Here is a 20,465-nt window from a genome sequence, read left to right as displayed (position 1 = left end):
AGTCGTCCTATAAGTCTACTGCCTGTGTTAAGTAAAATAATGGAAACTGTGGTCTGTGAGCAAATTAGAACTTATTTTTCCTTAAATAATTTAACCACAGATTACCAACATGCATACAGGAAAGGCCACTCCACAGCGACTGCCCTAGCTCAGATGGCAGATGATTGGTTAATGGATATAGAACAAAAGAAATTAGTAGGAGCAGTTATGCTGGACTTTACAGCTGCTTTTGATATTATTGACCATGAAATATTGATTAAAAAGTTAGAATGTTATGGGTTTTCACAGTCATCAATATTATGGTTGGAAAGTTATTTAACAAATAGAAAACAACAGGTTTTTTTCAATGGCAGTTACTCTGATGAGAGGGAGGTCAGCTGTGGAGTGCCTCAAGGGAGCTGTTTGGGGCCGTTATTATATACAATCTATACAAATGATTTACCACTAGTACTCGATAAGGCTACTGTATCAATGTATGCAGATGACTCTACAATTTGGTTGTCGGCTCCTAAATGCTCAGAGCTAAATACGTCCCTACAGCAGGAAGTGCTATCTGTGGTGGAATGGATAAGGAAAAATAAGTTGATACTTAATGTATTGAAGACAAACAGTATTATATTTGGTACAACATATACTTTACAAGAACAGCCTGAATTGAATCTTTTTATAAATAATGTGCCTGTAAAACAAGTACAAGAAACAAAATTACTTGGTGTTGTGTTAGATAATAGATTATCATGGACGAGACATATTGATAAGATGGTATCCAAGATGGGAAGTGCTGTTTCTGTTGTGAAAAGGTGTGCAGCTTTCATGTCACTAAGTGTAATTAAACTAGTCTTGCAATCTCTAGTATTATCAGTTCTGGACTACTGTCCAGTAATTTGGTCTAGTACGTCACAAGAAAATATAAAAAAGTTGCAAATTGTACAAAATAGAGCAGCAAGAATAGCTTTGCATTGTGGTTACAGAACAAATATCATAGCTATGCACAAGTGTTTGGACTGGTTATTGGTAAAGGAAAGATTATTGTATTCGTTACTGGTTTTCTTTAGAAACATTTTAATCACAAAAAAACCATCAATCTTGTATAAAAATGTATATTTTAGTTCAGCTAGACATAGCTATGCAACCAGACACGCTACCAGAGGAAATTTTACATTACCTAAATCAAAAACAAATACAGTTAAACGAATGGTTATGTATAGAGCTATGCAAGAATGGAATGAACTACCAGAAAATATTGCACAAGAAAACAGCAAAATAATTTTCAAGAAGTTGGTCAAAAAACATCTGTGTATAATAGAGACTTAATATGGGTCAACTGGAATTACAAATATTACTTAAAATTGCACCTTTGCAACGGAAATGGTTCCTGGCATAAACAGTAAATAAATGGGTGACTGTCAAATCTGATTTGGATTTGAATTTTAATTGTTACATCAGGGTTTTTGCTTCAAGGGTGTTTACGTGTAAGATGGAAGGGCAAAAGAGATTTGAGTTTTTGTGTGACCAATGTGCATAATATGTGTGGATCTACATAGATATGATATGTGAATGTTGTGTATCTCTACTGACCTAGGAGCGGTCTTGTATTGTTTGTTTGTTGTTATGTTATGTATTTGTTTGTGTTTTTGTTTTTGGAATTTGTATATGGATTATTTTGTAGATAATGTGGCTGCTTTGACACATTGTGAAGATGTTGTATGGACCCCAGGAAGAATAGCTTTGGCATTGCCATGCTAATGGGGATCCAAATAAATCAAATCAAATCAAAAAACCCGGTAAAAGCAGACCCTGCAGACTGGAACGTAGCTTAGAGAGGAGGTTCTCCAGGGAGAGCGCATAGAGCATTTTTTTTTAATTTGTTTTGCTAAGGTTAGAGTTGGCTTAGAGGGTTTGATTTGGGCGGTGGATGTGGTTTATGTACGAGCTTCATTATTGTTAATGATTCTTTGATTTGTATTTGCAAAAACACTAATAAGTAAATTGTAAAAAAAAACAAAACAAAAAAGATGAACGAGGAAAATACATGAAGGTAGAAAATTACTGGTTGATCAGTGCTAATGATAGAAGACCCTACCTTTTCATAATAAAATGCCAAACTCAATCAAAATAAAAGTCCGTTTTAGATTATAAAATCCAAATGATGAAAGCGGAAAATACATGAAAGCAGAAAATTACTGGTTGATCAGTGTTAATGATAGAAGACCCTTCCTTTTCACAATAGAATCCCAAACTCCTTCAAAATAGAAGTCCGTTTTAGATTATACAAAGCCAAAAAGATGAAAGCAGAAATTTTCTAGTTGATCTATTGTGAAAAGGTAGGGTCTTCTCTGATTAACACTGATCAACCATTTATTTTCCGGTTTCATGTTTTTTCCGTTTTCACCTTTTTAGAAATTATAATCTAAATCAGACTTTGATTTTGAAGGAGTTTGGGATTCCATTGTGAAAACATACCGTCCTCTATCATTAACACTGATCAACCAGTCATTTTCCGCTTTCATCTTTTTTGATTTTTTAAGTCAGTCACCAGGTAACAAGGAAACCAGTTAATTTGAAACACCGTATTGACTGCTTTTAGTGGATTTGCCGGTTTTAGCAAAGGCACGCACACACACACACACACACACACACACACACACACACACACACACACACACACACACACACACACACACACACACACACCATAAAATGCTCAGTTAAAGGACACGTCGCAGCATTTTGAAGCTCTTCTCTGGGGACAACCTGCAAGGGAAGCCACAATGTAATGTGTATCAGAAAATCATCTCCTGAATCTGTCACTAAACAAATTAAAGAACCAGATGAAAACTCATAACTGACAGTAACTATGTCAGTTGTCAGAAAATAACAGATTGAGTCCACACTAATGAGGCTGAGGTCTCTAATAGAGTCACGTGACGTTTGTCAAGGAGCCAGTCTTTTGAACGGCTCTTTCAAATGGACGGCTCCTCAGGAGACGACAGGATCAGTGTGTTTTGCTTTGCTTCGTCAGTGAATAAATATCATTTCTTGGAATCAAGCCTGTTGTTCTTATTGTTATTATATACAAGAAGATGAATGAAACTATTCTATTCCTGGAGGTCTGAAACTCTTCAGGTTTTTAACTTTGGTGATTGTTATTAATTTAATGATTGATCTGAAGTCCAAAGTAATAGTTTAGTGTATTTTATGAGACAAATATCAATGAACTGGCATTCATTTCTCATTCACAAGGGTGGTGCCCGAGGTTATCTGATGTATATCAGAGTCTTTATTTCAAAAAGTTACAACTATCTTTGATCATTATCAAAATGATTACATTTCATGATGCATTTGCAATATACGTATTAAATTAAAAAAGGCACAGTTTTGTGTGTGACGGTGTACGGAGGACTCAGGCTTTTATCCAGGACCCAGAGTGTTTGATAGACTTCTTACCAAAGCTGCACTGCAACAACTTGTTTTCGTCATGAAGATTGGCTCCAAACCAACAGAAAAATTAGTGATTCAAAGGATTTGAGAGATGTTCTTTTCAAACTAACCTCTAATGACAGTTACAAAACACATCATATTACTAAATACCAACATCAAGGCCTTGAAATTCATCTGGTAGGAATCCCTTCTGAATAAACAGTGATGCATTTTTATTTATCGAAAAGACATAAAACATTATTTTACTGCACAGTTTCTTTTCTTACCACATTGATCAATCCTGTTTCTAGAACACACAGGTGTTGCCACATCACAGTACTGATGCCTTGCTCAGAGACCCACAGTGGAAATTGAACCTGGGAACTCTTCATTATCAGTCCCCTTCTCTGGCCTCCAGGCCACCACTGCCCTAAACAATGGCTGCCACATGCAAGACGCAGTGCTCTTCCACTGGGAGATTCAGTGATTTGCTCCAGGATGCTTTGGCCCATGGACAGTGGAAAATGGGAATCAAACCTATAAATTTGAGAACAAAAGAAGGCTACTCTCCCAATTGAGCCAAGGGTGTCCATGGAGCAGTTTTTGACCGTGGAGTCAGTGAATGGTAAAATGCAGGAGAGCACAAGACAAAGTTACAAGTGACAAATTCCCAAGTTTAACTGAAAGATTCATCAGGAGTCTCAGTGTAAAACTCTGTTTTACATGAAAAGAAAGAGTCATGTGAAAACACCAAAGTCCAGTTCCACAACAACAGAGCTTGGAGACACTGAAAACACAGCTGTTAGAAAACAGCTCCTGAGGCGGAGCTTCAGTCTCAGAGAAGAGAAAGAGAAATCCAAGATGTTGGGAGATCATCAGGAAGATGATCACTGAAATTTCAAGCATTTTGTCCATTTCAGTGTGGCTCAGCTTGAAATTTACTGAGAACACCAGTCTGTTGTTCAGCTGTCTTTAAAACCTGTCTGAGTCCAATGAATCGTCCATTTAGAAAAGGATGTTGGCTTTTACGGTGTCCTCTCCTCAGAGACTCCACTATATATATGTATGTTCTGGGATTTTCAGTCATGTTCTATTGCCTCACATGGGCCGCACGATTAATGTTGGAATGTCAAGCTAATAAATTTGGCTATCAGTAAAAATTAATGATTATCACCGGTAACTAAAGAATTTGGGATCTGATGTTCATCAGAAAACCTCGGGGCACCACCTGCCTTTAGTAGGAAAAGAACCAATCTGTTGTAATCAGTCTCAATAACTTGGTTAAACTATTAATTTGGAATTTGGATTAATAATGACATTATTAGCAATTACCAAATTTTACCAGTAAAACCTGAAGGATTCTGGAGTTCTTGGACAGAAGAGATCAACATTCCATTCATAACTGTGAAACATCAATGACACAAAGGATCCCAAAAAGTATGTTTATTAATAATAAAGCAAAACCAAACACACAACTCTGTCATGGTCGGTGTGCAGTTAGACCCAACACAGAGAGACAGAAGCAGGATTAACGGTCGAGCAGGTTTATTCGGTGCAGGAAAACCAGGAGGACTGCAGCCTGGCAGCAGCGTCACAGGTTGGATAGAGGTGAGGTCGTGGCGTGGTGTGGCGAGGTCGTGGTGTAACGAGGTCATGGCGTGGCGAGCTAATGGTGTGGCGAGGTCATGGTGTGGCGAGGTCATGGTGTGGCGAGGTCGTGGTGTGGCGAGACAAGATAAGACAAGGCAAGACGTGACCAAAACCTCCTCTCGGCTTGGCAGAGCAGCCGAATCCCTCTGCAGCAGCAAGGGAGTCTGGGAAGGGTAACGATCGGCACAGAGCAGGTGGCAGGGAGAGTTTGGCAGGCAGTCCCAGGTGAATGTCATCAGCAATCAGCAGGACCCAGGGAGACTGGGGCTGCCTGCTGCCTGCCTGAACAGGATCCTGACACAATTCTATCTGGATGCCTGTACAAGTCGTGTTTGCAAGAATGTGCGTGTGCATGTGTGTGTGTGTGAGGGAGAGAGATGGTTTGAGAGATGGGATGGAGGATCGAGGGATGGAACTACAGATCAAAATGGCGGCCGGCTGAAGACTACAGTTAAAATGGCGGATCAGAGGGATTTGTTCCCCACAGAGAGCTTGAGAGGGGGTGAGGCCTGCTTCCTCTCTCAGTGCAACTTTGTAAAAGAGTCTCCATGATCTGTGTTGTCCATCAGCTCAGGATGACTATTGCAACAACACAACATCAGCAGAGTAAAACTAACCTGTCTCACGACGGTCTAATCCCAGCTCACGTTCCCTATTAGTGGGAGAATAATCCAGCGCCTGGTGAATTCTGCTTCACAATGATAGGAAGAGCCGACATCCAAGGATCAAAGAGCGACGTCGAGCCGCCATCGTCATTAAGAAAAAAAAAAAAAAGGCTTTTGGCCGAGTTGGTAAGCAGCTTACAGGCTTCCGGCCAAGTCGGCACCGACCAGCTCGGCCACTTGAGGCCACTGTCCTGGTGGTCCTTGGTGGGAAGGCTGGATGCTGCATGTGTCCCCTCTTCTTAGGCCTTGGGCGGAGGGCTCCTTCCTTTGTTAGCCGTCAGCAGTGCTGGCTAGCCGGCTGGGGGACCAGGACCAGCCCCCTTTTCCTTCCGGAGGACTCAGGAGAACTGCTCCTTTGGAGGTCTGGGGCAGAACCCAGGTGACGGCTGTCCCCTCCCCCTTGCTGTATGTGTGTCTTGGAGCAAGGAAGCACACACACAAAGTTTTCAGTCATGGCAAATGAACAGTTTCTTTTGTGTAACCACGAATCCCAGCATGTGTATATATAAACATTTTCATCAGGAGTTAAGCGCCCCCCCCCCACACACACACACATACACACACACGCACACACACATTGCGCTACAGCGGGGCATCAAAAAAGCACACACAGCAGCAGAGCTTTCTGCAGTGAAACTCGGTCCATTCCTCATTATTTGCCATCATGAACTCAGCCGAATTATCAGAAAAATCAGGACGAAAAGGCTGGTATGAGGCACAAACTCAAATAAGGAGCGCAAATATGACAAAAATGAAAGTGAAACTTGAATCGCGTCTTCTGCCGGCAGAACGTTTGGGCCTGCTGGGCAGTCTTCAGGTGCTGGAAACACACAAAATAAAGTAAATTTCCCTTCAACACACAATCTGGCTTAATGAGGCACAATACAGCATGACTGAATTCATCCTGTCTTCTCTGTCAGGTCTTTTTTTTTTTTATCTGCTCTGCTCTTGCTAGTGTGTGTGTGTGTGTGTGTGTGTGTGTGTGTGTGTGTGTGTGTGTGTGTGTGTGTGTGTGTGTTGGAGGGGTCGGGGGTGGCAATCTTGGTAAAGACTTGGTGTTTGAAGTTTTTAATTATTATTGTAAATGTATGCTTCTTGCAAAATTCTTGCTTCTTGCCCCCGGCTGGGGGCAGGATGATCATTACAGACTACTTTTGAATTCATTATCATATTTTGCGCATAATGCGATTAATTGCGATTAATCACAGAAAAAAATATGCGATTAGTCGCAAATCAGAAATGTCATCGTTGCCCAGCAGTCGTATATGTAGATAAAACACTTGTGTGATCCTGTGCATATGGAGCTGTTGTGATGACTGAATTTCCCATGTGGGATTAATATAGTTTGATCCTCTGCTATCCTATCCGAACACTTCAGATCTCTTCTGAGAACTGACACAACAAAACTAAGTCTCTGATGCAGCGGCTGAAACAGGAGAGCAACAATGACACTGTTCAGACTGAAGCAGAGCAGAAGCTTCTCTTACATTTTCATGCTTGGCTGGCTGTTAAAGTCCAAAAGAAGTTCACAACTGAGTCAAAGGTCAAAGAGAAATGGAGCTGCCTTCAAAGTGACTTCATGATGTATTAAATGGAGGAGCTGGGCTCACTGATGACATTGTCCTGTTACATATGACACATTGTCCTGCTGCGCCACTGTTCCAGAACGGATTTGCAACACATGACTGTTTACAGAGCCTGTGCAATCAGGTGTGTTCCAGACCACTTCTGACAGCCCTAATGCCAGTGTAAGCAGAGCAATTGTTCTTCCTTGGGGCTGGATGTCCTAACGGCATGGGACGTCAACGTTCTGAGCCGTGGTGAGACGAGTGGAGCAGAGAAGTGAAGCTGGTAATAATCAGAGTGAAACCCAGAGTGTTGAAACCCAGTGAGGGTGCTATGAGCACAGCCTGGAGAGGAGCCCAGAGGAGAGGCTGACTGAGTCCACACAGCTTCAAACCTTCTTTATTCCAGTTACAACCTGTCTGTCTGAGGAGAAGAGGACTGGAACTAGCAAGTTTAGAAAACCTGCAGGAGAATTCACTCACTTCAGTCCTCAAACGTCTCCATGGTAACACTTTCAAGCACTCAGCTTCTGTTGTCTCTTGTGGGCCCGTTTCCATGGCGATTGTGCTCAGAGATGTTGATTTTGTTGAAGCTGCTCCGACAACCTTTTCAAACATCTTTTTGTTTCTTAGATTATGTTTTTTTTTCTTGCATGTTTGAAATAACATTTCTGTAGTACTACTTGGTTATTATCAAAATGTGTTTCTGTTCCTTTTCTCAATCTTTCTCAATCATTTTTATTCAGTAAGTATGGTTTAAAAGTTGTGCCAGTAGGAACTGAATTTGAATAGTCTAATTTGAAACTCAATCCATTGGTTTGATTTATTGCTACTGTGAATCTGAACAGTCAAATTTGGAAGTAAATCAATTAGTTTAAATGTGTTTCACAATCAAATCCACCCTGTATTTCATTCAATTGAAAATTTCAGCTCTCTATTTCCTTCTTATTTTTGAGTTTCACTTCTCTCACCTCATATTCTGTTTTTCAATTCAATATTTGGTGTCACTCATCTGGGTCAGATGACAGCAGTGATGCACAGATGAGGCCTCGTGAACCACTGTCTTAAATGTCTGAAACCACTAGATGGCACCCTTGGTTTTACAGTAAAATAGAGGCTGACGGACAAACATTTGGTGAACAGATAGCACCATCTCGTGGCTTCAGAAAATCAATTCTACAATTCTACAATTTCATTTAGCAGACGCTTTTGTCCAAAGCGACGTACAACACAAGCAAGAATACAGACATAAGAAAGAAAGAAACCATTAGTAAATGCTTCAATTGCTTCAAGTGCGATTGGTCAAGGGAGTTGCCATCAAGTTGCAGAAGAGGAGCCACTACCCCCCCAACTTTTTTTTTTTTGTTTTTTTTGTGTGTGTCAACTTAGTCAGTGGTACATAAGTGCTGGGTTTTGGAACACCTGATCTATTCTTCCCCGAACATGGGGTCGGATTAAGACCCCAGGTTTTCTCTGAACAATTGAGTCTTCAATTGTCTCTTGAAAGTAGAAAGAGACTCGGCGGAACGCACCGAGTTAGGTAGTTCGTTCCACCATTTGGGAACAACAGAGGAGAAGAGTCTGGCAAGAGATTTAGAGCCGTGCTGGGCTGGAAGCACCAGACGTCTCTCACATGCAGAGCGAAGAGGGCGTGAAGGAGAGTAGACCTGGATCAGGGAGTCCAGGTCGGCCGGAGCCGTTCTTGTAAGCGTTTTGTAAGCCAGGAGGAGAGATTTGAATTTGATCCTGGCTGCAACTGGAAGCCAATGAAGGGAGATGAACAGAGGAGTGACATGAGCTCTGCTGGGCTGGTTGAAGACCAGACGTGCTGCTGCATTCTGGATCATCTGTAGAGGTTTGACTGTACATGCAGGGAGACCCACCAGAAGAGAGTTGCAGTAGTCAATGCATGATATCACGAGAGCCTGAACCAGAAGCTGGGGGGCCTGTTGGGTCAGGAAGGGTCTGATCTTCCTGATGTTGTAGAGGGCATAATGACAAGACCGAGAAACTGAGGCCACGTGAACCTTAAAGATCAGCTGGTCATCAATCATGACCCCCAGGTTTCTGGTTCAGTTAGTGGGCACAAGTCGGCTCGAGTGAAGTTGGACACTGATCTGAGGCTGGACAGATGGACAAGCTGGAAAGACCATGAGTTCAGTCTGAGACAGATTTAGCTGAAGGTGGCGTTCCTTCATCCAGCTGGAGATATCAGCCAGACATGCTGATATCCGAGCTGAGACTGTGGTGTCGTCAGGTGGAAAAGAGAGGAAGAGCTGAGTGTCGTCAGCATACAGTGGTAGGAGAAGCCATGGGAGCGAATCACTGCACCAAGTGAAGTGGTGTACAGAGAGAAGAGTAAGGGGCCAAGCACCGACCCCTGAGGGACCCCTGTTGATAGGTCATGTGACCTTGACACCTCCCCTCGCCATGACACTCTGAAAGATCTGCCTGTGAGGTAGGACTTGAAATAAATAAAGACAGTGGTTCATGAGGCTTCATCTGTCCATCTCTCGATCACAGATAAATGTACTAAATCTGTCTATTGGTTGATACTTCATAACCATTGACAGTGCTATGTTTACTGTGTGTGTGTGTGTGTGTGTGTGTGTGTGTGTGTGTGTGTGTGTGTGTGTGTGTGTGTGTACGTATCGTGGATAATCAGTGGAAAAACAGTGAATGCATCTCTGGACCATTGTCTGAGTTTTTCCTCCTGGCTGTGTGACTGCAGTCAGCTGGAGCTGTGGCTTCATCAGGGACTGTCCGTCTGTCTGTCTCTGCTGTGTGACGGCGTCTTGTCCTCTGGCTTCTCTTCTGTGCTCAGTCCCTGCCAGGATAATGAAGCCCTGGACAACATAGCTCCTGGGATCACGCGGGAACTCAAACTCCCCCACCACTTTAAGGTGGCAGGTCCTGAAGCAAATCCCTGAATCTCAAACTGCTCCCAGTGGAAGAACACAGCATCTTGCACGGGGCAGCCATTGTTTAGGGCAGTGGTGGCCTGGAGGCCAGAGAAGGGGACATTTGATCAAGAGTTCACCGGTTCAGTTTCCACTGTGGGTCTCTGAGCAAGGCATCAGTACTGTAATGTGGCAACACCTCTGTGTTCTAGAAATAGGATTGATCATTATGAAAAAATGTGCAGTAAAATAATGTTTTATGCCTTTTCAATAACAAAAAAGAAGCATCATTGTATTTTCAGAAAAGCTTCGTACCAGATGCATTTCAAGGCTTTGATGTTGGTATTCAGTCATACGATGTATTTTTTAACCATCATTAGAGGTTATTTTGAAAAGAACATCTCTCAAATCCTTTGATCCACTAATTGTTCTGGTGGTTTGTTACTAATCTTCAAGAAGAAAACCAGTTGTTGCAGTGCAGCTTTGGTAAGAAGTTTATCAAACACTCTGGGTCCTGGATAAAAGCCTGAGTCCTCCGTACACCGTCACACCGTCAAGATGTTTGTTCTGAAGACTTTCCTTCTGCTGCTGGTTGCTGGAGCTGTGCTGGTGTCAGGTGAGACTCTCTAACTCATCCTGGGTCTGGAAGTTTTATTTTAGCTGTGTAAAAAAAAAAAAAAAACTCTGTAATTTGTAGAATTTACATTCTGAGAACATGAACATCTGTTCAGTTTTTAGAATAGTTGGCTCAGATTTACAGACACAAGATGTCAGAAACCAACCTTTCACAAAATTGTTTCAATAAAAAATAAAATAATAAATATTAACTAGAACAGTCTATATATATTAGCAATCAATAATGAAAATTAATCATTTGGTAATAATCAAATACAGTTGTAAAGTATTAAAATAAAGAATTCAGGTAACCCGTGTTTATGCCATTAATCTGCTTGAGCAGCCCCTTTCTCTCTGGCAGCGCTGCCCCCTGCAGGTTGTGAGCATATAGCCTCTTTATGACAGTGACCACAGACTGATATGTTAGTCCTTTGAAGTGTGTGGTGGCCATACATTTTCCCAAACATGGTACTTTGCCCTCTGGACTGGTGACAAGCTGTGTCTTCTGGGTTCTGATCAATCTTGGGCTCTGTGGCAGTCGGCTGGACGCTGTCTGAGACACACTGGCAGCCCCTGTGTCAGTTTTAAACTTGATGGAGCAGCCATTCTCTGGGAGCCTCCACCAGCCACTCATCGTCAGAATGCTGACCGAATGTTTTCAGAACGTTTTCTCAGGAAAAACCCACCCTCTCCATCAGCTGTTTCATTAGAAGTCATTCTCACTTCTTCCAGAAGTTTTCTTTCACCTGCCACCTCAGAATGTCCTGTTTTGTTGAGCTTTGTGCACCTCTTGTTCTTGGCAGGGCAGGGCTGTGTTCTCCCATGCTGTCTGGAGCAGAGTGTACATGCAGCACTGGGTTTTAACTGCTGCTGCACCTGCTGTTTCTGCCATGTTCCATCATTATCACTCCTGTTGCCACGGAACTGTCCATGTCTCAAAGTGTCCACTGCATGATCTGCACATAGAGCCTCGTTCTGCAGCTTGATTTGTTCACTCTGTCTCGGTATTGGAATGGCTCTGTCAATAGAGAGGTCTGGGTCGAGCTGCGACTTCTGCAACACGTCGTTGTCTGCTATTCCAATGACAGTTCTGTCTGGGATCTGTTCCTCTTTTGTTCCTCCAAACTCACAGCACTGTGCCAGCTCATACAATCCTCTGACAAAGGCTTCATCCGACTCCCCTGCCTTCAGTGCTCTCTTATGTTCTGCTCTTTCATGTATGGCGTTTCTTTTGGGCACTGAATGGTTGGTGAATGTCTCCATTACCGTGGTGCAGATCAGCTCTGGATGAACGTCGTCGTCTGACTCTCCCTCGTCGTACACAAAGGACTCGTAGACAGCCTCTGCATCTCTCCCCAAGACATAGAGAACCGTGTTCACCTGCACCTCCCCGCCTTATTTATCCAGCTTGGACTCAGTCCTGAAGCAGATGGACTCCACGGCACCACAGTGGCCATTCAGCAGGGCAGGGGAAGTCAAAAGGCTCCGTGGTCCGAACTTTGGCATCTCTCAGTCTGTAGGCGTCCTGTCAGCCACTTCTGGACTCCACGTCATGAGGTTTTACTCACAGCTGTGGGCTTGCTCCACTTGACTCAGCATCAACTTACCGTTTATGAGTTCAGAACATAAGCAGCGTACATACAGCACAGCTTCAAGACATCATCATCTCAACTACGGTGGCCCAGCATAACATTTCACTGATGATGGACAGATGGATGGATGGATTCATTTATTTTTAGTTGATTTGTTGTGAGAAACTTTAACTCTGACTATTTTCCAGGAACTGCTCCATCCACCGCCACGGAGGGTGAGTCCAACATCACATTGGTTCTTCTAGGGTTAAGAATTTATGTCAATCCTGCTTCAAACCACATCAAGTGTGAACAAACTAAACACAATCTCTTCCTCAGTTATTTCATATTTCTTCATCTGTCATCCAGTTTTAATAGATATACTGAAGTGATCCATTTCCAGTCATTCATTTCATTTGTTTCATTCTTGTGTTTTCAGAAACTCAAACTGAAGCTGTACGGGCTCAACGTGACCTCTTCAACCGTGAGTGTTTTCACTGCATCTCTTGACTCCACAGCTGATTTACCTGTTTGTCACAACCTGGTTAGGTGATTTAAATAAGCATTTGTGCTTAAATATAGAAAGTGTTTCCTTTTATATTAATGAGCAGGTTTCTTAATTTCCTTTAAGATTCCATTTCAGGTGAAAATGCTTCGTTTTTGCATTCCTGGTGAAAAAAAACATCTGTTTCCACATTAGCAGCAGGAATGTTGACAGTGATGTAGCTAGCATGGGGGAAAGAAAACAGCATCACTCCAAACTGAGCTTTAAGCAATCGGCAGAACAGGAATCTACACTGAAGACTTTTTTTTTTGTCGTTTTCAGCAAATAAAATTCTTCTGGAGCCACAAAACATGTTTACCCATAAACCATCACTCAGCATTTAAAGTTATTCATGTATTTATGCTGAACATACAGTCATGGTGTTTCATGATTTAGAATTTGTTTTGTTCTTTTAGTTTTTGTCGCCATTTTTAAGGGTTAATATTGTTGAAATATCGAACGTAACTTTTTTCAACAGTTTTGTCTTAACACAGTGACGCAAATCATTTTTTTCTCCGTTGCTCCAAGACATTTTGATGGATGAGTCATCGATAGTGTCTTCTCTGTTCAAATCTGCAAAATGAAATGAAAGCCTGAATATTTTCAGTTCTTTCAAGTTTTGACAAACCCTGTATTTGTGATTTTCTTACAGTGCCACCTGTACATGGACTGACAGGAAATGGTGAGTCGACCAAACAACAGTCATCCCAGTAAAATTCTGAGTCTCTCCCTCTGGGTCACATTCTGCCTCAAATAGGCCATAAGGTGAACCATGAAAAAGTGACTAGAAAATGATTTTCGTTCCCACGTCTGGGCACTCCTTTTTAGATGCATTTTGTTTTTTTAGAATATACTTTAGGTTAAAAGTTCTCCACAACACATGCTGCAGTTTTTTTTGTGTCAGAAGCCATATATCTAAATATATATAAATTGAAAAACTGAAAATTCTTTGGTGCTAATTTCGCTTGTTTTATTCCTCAACATCCACTTTAGCAACACAAAATCTCTCACACACTGACATTTTTCATACAATCACACTTTGAGGAGCAGAACTTTTGGTCATCCAGGTCACCGTTAGCTCCCCATCTTCAGTGTGCCATCCTCTCCCAGTGGGTGAGGGTGCACACGTAGTACCTTTCAGACAACGTGGCATTGATGCTGCTTGGCAGTTTGACCTTTTGCAGTGTTGGTGTGTTGGTGTAGAGCAGGGGTGTCCAAACTTTTTTGACCCAACATCCACTTTTCAAGTAGCCAATCCTTCAGGGTTACCCAGGACTGACCCAGGTGACACACACACACACACACACACACACGCTGCTTTCTTCTTGCACCTCGCGGTCTCCCTGGGGACACTCCGTGATCGAGATCGACTGGTTGGGCACCCCTGGTGTCGAGCATCATGTGTTGGAGGCGCTCCATACAAAGCTGGTGATTCCATGCAGAATGCCTTGTATCTTGCGTCGTTCACATCTTCAGCAGATGACTGGCCATACAGGTGGCACACATTATTTGCAAAGTACTTCAAAGATGGACTGGTCCGGCTTAAAACTTCTACCCAGGTTTGAAAATGCAGTGAGGTATTCTGCTTTCTCACAAGCTACAGAAAATGTCTCTTTTTCCCCCTCGCCATGAAAGGCACTCGTAGAGTCACAGCCTGAGAAGGTGCTGAACACAAACTCTGTCATGACCATCCCGCCCCCAGCCGGTCCTTCCCAGGATGAAGCTCTCTCCCCCCGCGCTCCCCACCGGACCGTCCACGGCGCTCCAGGAAGCTTCTAACGCGCCTCTGCTGAGCGTCCTGGAAGCGCGCACGACTGTGGCGCCTGCCGTGGTGAACCACAGTCCACCTCTCACTTTCCTCCCACATCACCGACGGCGAATTGGTAGAAATGAAAAATAAATGAGGCTGGCAAAAGCAAGAAAACAAAAAGAAAGCGTTCATTGAGAAAAATTAAATAATCCTTAAATGCGTGTTTTTACGCGCTACGTTTCAACTGGAGTCAGTCTTCTTCAAGCATAAACATGCAAAAAAAATCTAAATATTTTCAGAAGAATGAAGTGCACAATTCAGCCTCACAGAAATTAGAGGTACTTGCCTCTCCAAAGGATAAAGACAGAATAAAACAAAGTCGCCGTTTGGTGCAGTTTATGAATGTTTCCCATCATGTTGCCAGAAAATTCTGTATTTGTTGTTTTTTCTCAGACATCAGGTGCATATAGCATATTTTGGATGACTTCTTAAAAGTTTCGTTGTGTTTTCATCCTCTGACTGCTGGAAGATCGCAGCCTGGTCGCAGCCATCTTGAATATTTTGTGCTCTCTCCGATTGGACCAGCAGGTTACATGTGACTCAAACCGCAGCACGCATCACAATAAATCACTACGCCAGTGAAGGAAATAGTCCCGACTTCAAACACTGATTTAAAAAAAAAACTGTGGGATTTCAAATGGAGAACTTTTAACATCTTGCTCAGAATCAATACATCTTTTTAAATGAGTAAAAAGATTGCAGTGGCCCATATGTCAGGACGGGATTCTTTTGGCATGCATTGTTGCCGTTAGTAGAGACACTTGTAGAACACTGTGGAACTTCATTGTGAATGAAGGGAAGCGGCGTTCCTCAAGACAGCTGTGGTTTTCTATCAGGTTTTTAGCATCTGTTATTAGAAGCAACGAGAGACGCTGAATGTGCTGAATCAAGTGAAAACGTTTTTCTCTGTTGCTCCAAGACATTTTAATTGATGAGTCATCGATAGAGTCTCCTCTCTTCAAATCTGAAACATGAAAATGAAAGCCTGAGTTATTTTAACTTTTTGACAAACCCTTGATAGATTATTTTCTTACAGGAGTACCTCCAGGACATGGACTGGCAGAAAATGGTGAGTGAATGTCTGACATCTTTGAAATGTTCCTGCACACCCCCTGAAGCTGTGATATAATTGGATGAGATGTATGAACCTTCCTCACCTTGGTTGATGGGCAGTTTATTAAAGGTAGGGGGGCTGCTGTAGATTGCTCTATGGAAAACCATGGTGGGGCACTTTCTGGAGGCTATGCCCTTTTTTTTTAATTTTGTATATCAGGTTTTGTTACATACAAAAATAACAAAGAACAAAATGAACAAAAGTGAGTGTGCTGTTATCCTCTCCATTTATAAATGCCCATTGTTATTTCCATACATATATTTAGAGTTGGTCCCGAGTGACAGCCATTTCCTCATGACAGCCTTTTTAAGGGCCACCAGCAGTATATTCAACGAACATCTGCCTCTTTTCACCAATTCTTGAGGCAGGCTTGCTTCGTGCTCCAGCGGGGGTCAGGGGATCCCGTCCCAGAGTGTTGAGCTGACCAGATGAACCGGGTTTTTCTAGTGCTGGCGATCTTGTGCCAGCACTGGAAAGACATGAGGCAGGAGTCTAACGCCAGGAATGCACAGGACGCAGAAGCGTAGCGGAGGTGCCGCGAACGTCTCCACGCCAGCGCTTGGCTGTTGGTATTGGAGGCGTATCTGCTGCCTGCGCTCTCCGCCTGGTCACACATCAACTGCACTCGGCTGATCCATCAGCTCTCGGTTTTCATGTTTGTTCCCTCTGTCTCGCTCTGCCAGGATGGATGTGTGTGTTTTGGTGACCTGTGGAGAGACTTTCTCCTCCTGTCCTCTTTTTTTCTGCATCACGTGACTCTCTGTCTGCTGAGTGTGTGTGTGTGTGTGTGTGTATCAATGTGTTTTTGTTTGTTAGATTGGGTGCGTACGTGCGTCTGTTTGCGTGTGTGTCCATCTCTCTTGTGATTAGACCCAAGTGACATATTATAGAGGGACGAGCAACACCGTAACTAATCGTCATTTAATTTATTTCCATCCATCCATCCATCCATCTTCAGCCGCTTATCCGGGGCCGGGTCGCGGGGCCGCAGTCTCAGCAGGGATGCCCAGACTTCCCTGTCCCCAGACACTTCCTCCAGCTCTTCCGGGAGGATCCCAAGGCGTTCCCAGGCCAGCCGAGAGACATAGTCTCTCCAGCGTGTCCTGGGTCTTCCCCGGGGTCTCCTCCCGGTGGGACATGCCCGGAAAACCTCCCCAGGGAGGCGTCCAGGAGGCATCCTGAACAGATGCCCGAGCCACCTCAGCTGGCCCCTCTCGATGTGGAGGAGTAGCGGCTCTACTCCGAGCTCCTCCCTGGTGACTGAGCTCCTCCCCCTATCTCTAAGGGAGCGCCCAGCCACCCTACGGAGGAAGCTCATTTCAGCCGCTTGTATCCGGGATCTTGTCCTTTCGGTCATGACCCAAAGTTCATGACCATAGGTGAGGGTGGGAACGTAGATTGACCGGTAAATCGAGAGCTTCGCCTTTCGGCTCAGCTCCCTCTTCACCACAACGGACCGATACAACGACTGCATCACTGCAGATGCTGCACCGATCCGCCTGTCAATCTCACGCTCCATCCGTCCCCCACTCGTGAACAAGACCCCAAGATACTTAAACTCCTCCACCTGGGCCAGAGTCTCTCCACCAACCTGGAGAGGGCAAGCCACCTTGTTCCGGTCGAGGACCATGGCCTCGGATTTGGAGGTGCTGATCCTCATTCCTGTCGCTTCACACTCGGCTGCGAACCGCCCCAGTGCATGCTGTAGGTCCGGGTTCGATGAAGCCAACAGGACAATATCATCTGCAAAAAGCAGAGATGAAATCCTGTGGTCCCCGAACCGGACCCCCTCCGACCCCTGCCTGCACCTAGAAATTCTGTCCATAAAAATGATGAACAGAACCGGTGACAAAGGGCAGCCCTGCCGGAGTCCAACATGCACCGGGAACAGGTCCGACTTACTGCCGGCAATGCGGACCAGACTCCTACTCCGGTCATACAAAGACCGGACGGCCTTTAACAGGGGGCCCCGGACTCCGTATTCCCGGAGCACCCCCCACAAGACACCACGAGGGACACGGTCGAATGCCTTCTCCAAATCCACAAAACACATGTGGACTGATTGGGCAAACTCCCACGAACCCTCGAGCACCCTATGGAGGGTATAGAGCTGGTCCACTGTTCCACGACCAGGACGAAAACCGCATTGTTCCTCCTGAACAATTTAATTTAACGATTTAATTTATTTTATTTTCAAAACTGACCGGATTCTCTTGCCTTTTCTGTTTCCGACTTCCTGTCTGGTCCGATCTGCTTGATCCAGCTTGACAACTTGCGCTCTCGGCTCGCGTGAAAAATAGAATAAAGCGAAACGGACCAATTAGGACCAATAAAGTTCTACGCAGATTGTATGGCCTCAAGTTCTCTCTTCAGGATCTTCCTTTGAGGTCCAGCAGTTTGTCTGGTTGATTTATAGCTATAATAATTTTAGCACGTACCTGCTCCACATTTTCAACACGATCTTCGATGTTTTCTCTGCCTCTATTTTATTATTAAAACTGGCGAGCTCACCCTTTATATCATTTAGTTGTTGTTTTGTGTCCTTCGTAAAGTCCCGGATCTCCTCCAAAATTTTATCCAAACTCACATCAGCGGCTTGCTGCGTTTCCTTCAGTCCACCATCCTGCTTCAGCGTTAATGTGTCACTCACTGTGTTTTTATCAGCTGGATGTTGTTCGCCAGCATTTTTCTTGTCTCTGTCTCTTTTTCCCTTCTTCACCCCACTTTTTAAAAAAATTTCTTTGAAGAAAACATCATATTTCAAAGCCTGGTATTTTGTAGGGAAGCTATGGATTTTTTTGGAGATCTTCACCTAGTCTGCAATTTTGGACGATGACCTTCTGTCAGGTTTTCAACATCTGTTACTAGAAACAACTAAAGAGTCACCAGTCAACAGGGAAACCAGTTAACTGGAAATACCAGGAGGCTGTTGCCTTGTTTTAAGTAGAGAACAGCTGGTCATGTGATTGTTTCCTGATGTTTTCTGCTACTGTGATTGTTTCCTGATGTTTTCTGGTATTTTCTGTAGCTCCTCTACCACCTCACGGGGGGTAGATGCTGTCTGATGTTCTACAGAACATCCGTCGGTAGTGATGGCGTCCTCATGACCATTAAAGGTGATTTCAGATGTTAAAACAGCTCATCTTTCCTGTTTTCTTCTAAAATCCTCATGTTGACTGAAGTCTGATGTGTTTTCAGGGATGGATGGAGACGTCTTCTGGGACTAAACATCTGCAGATCACCTTCACCATGAGTCACTGCTTCATCTGAAATCATCTTCTCCTTTTAAAATCATCTTCTTCCTTCAATATCATCTTCTCCTTTTAAAATCATCTTCTCCTTTTAAAATCATCTTCTTCACTAAAAAGCATCAATAAAAATCTCAACGAGAACATGTTTGTATTATTATTTGTCATCTGACTTTTTGGAGTTTTATACCTTTGAAAGTTTAAACCATAGAGATGATTTCAAAGGTTTTCAACATCAGAAACTGAAGAGATGAACCCCATGATGTGACATTTATTTCTTTATGATCTTTAAAATGTTTCTGATTCCCCGTTTGATGGGACGATGCAACATTTGAGAAAAGTTGATACATTCACACATTTTGAAATGTCACAGCAAGGTTTGAGTAGCTTAGATTCATGTAGCGTTTTATGTTGATTTATTCCATGAATTATATATTCAGTTTTATTGTCAATAATTAAGCAGGTTACTGAAGTTCCATGAAGAGGGAATCTATATTTAAACACTTTTCGAAAGTAATCCAATAGCTCATTTGCCTTCAAAAAAAAAAAAAAAAAAAAAAAAAAAATATATATATATATATATATATATATAGGCTATATATATATATATATGTATATATATGTATATATATATATATATATATATATATATAAATATATATATATATATATATATATATATATATATATATATATATATATATATATATATATATATATGCATACACACCATAATTACTGGAGAGCAGCAGCAGCAGAGACACGGTTGATGAGAGGAGCCCCTGGTGACAAAGTTTTTTGGTTAAATGTTGGCAGGTTGGCCTACAAACCAAATTTTGTTTCAAAAGACGATCCTGCTGGTCGTCCCTGTCTGGAAGAGCTGCAACATAAATGCACTGAAACTGAAGGATGATGAAGCCCCAGCTTAGAAATTTACCACCAGCCAGAGACTTACAAGTCCCTTCAAGACTGCTCAGCCAGGCCGAGACCTTCCGAGACCGAGAGACCCAAGACTGAGACCAAGACCGAGACCATATACATTGTTGAGACTGACAGTGAGACAAGAGAGGGCGGTGCTCTCTCTTTATGTCGCTATTAAATGTTCAAATATGTAGCCTGTATTAACTACATTTTTACGGTTTAGCTGATTTATATCATGAAACATGTTTTTATCAGCAACTTTATTTCTATAATGCGTTTCTTGTGCCATACAATCAGTGGTGTAGAAGCATCAGGGAGGCTGGTAATTCTCTGGCCTCACGTTAGGGGGCGCTAATGATGCCAGGCAGTGGAATAGGCCATTAACAGTGTCAAGTGCTGAGTCATCAGCTTTTTTCTTCTGGCCTTGTCATACATTGGGAAT

At 43.0% G+C, this 20,465-nt stretch overlaps 1 long non-coding RNA gene across 1 annotated transcript; it reads left to right on the top strand.

The window, feature by feature from the left end:
- Window positions 1-4,238: 4,238 nt before the first annotated feature.
- On the top strand, window positions 4,239-19,239 carry LOC115383806 (uncharacterized). Its single transcript, XR_003930757.1, has 8 exons — window positions 4,239-5,028; window positions 10,657-10,816; window positions 12,596-12,622; window positions 12,826-12,870; window positions 13,583-13,612; window positions 15,777-15,809; window positions 18,883-18,970; window positions 19,053-19,239. It is a non-coding gene; the product is annotated as an uncharacterized LOC115383806 (long non-coding RNA).
- The last annotated feature ends 1,226 nt before the right edge of the window (window positions 19,240-20,465 follow it).

Source organism: Salarias fasciatus, assembly GCF_902148845.1.
Source record: "Salarias fasciatus chromosome 23 unlocalized genomic scaffold, fSalaFa1.1 super_scaffold_20, whole genome shotgun sequence".
Taxonomy (NCBI): Eukaryota; Metazoa; Chordata; class Actinopteri; order Blenniiformes; family Blenniidae; genus Salarias; species Salarias fasciatus.
This window is presented reverse-complemented; position numbering and strand designations above follow the sequence as displayed.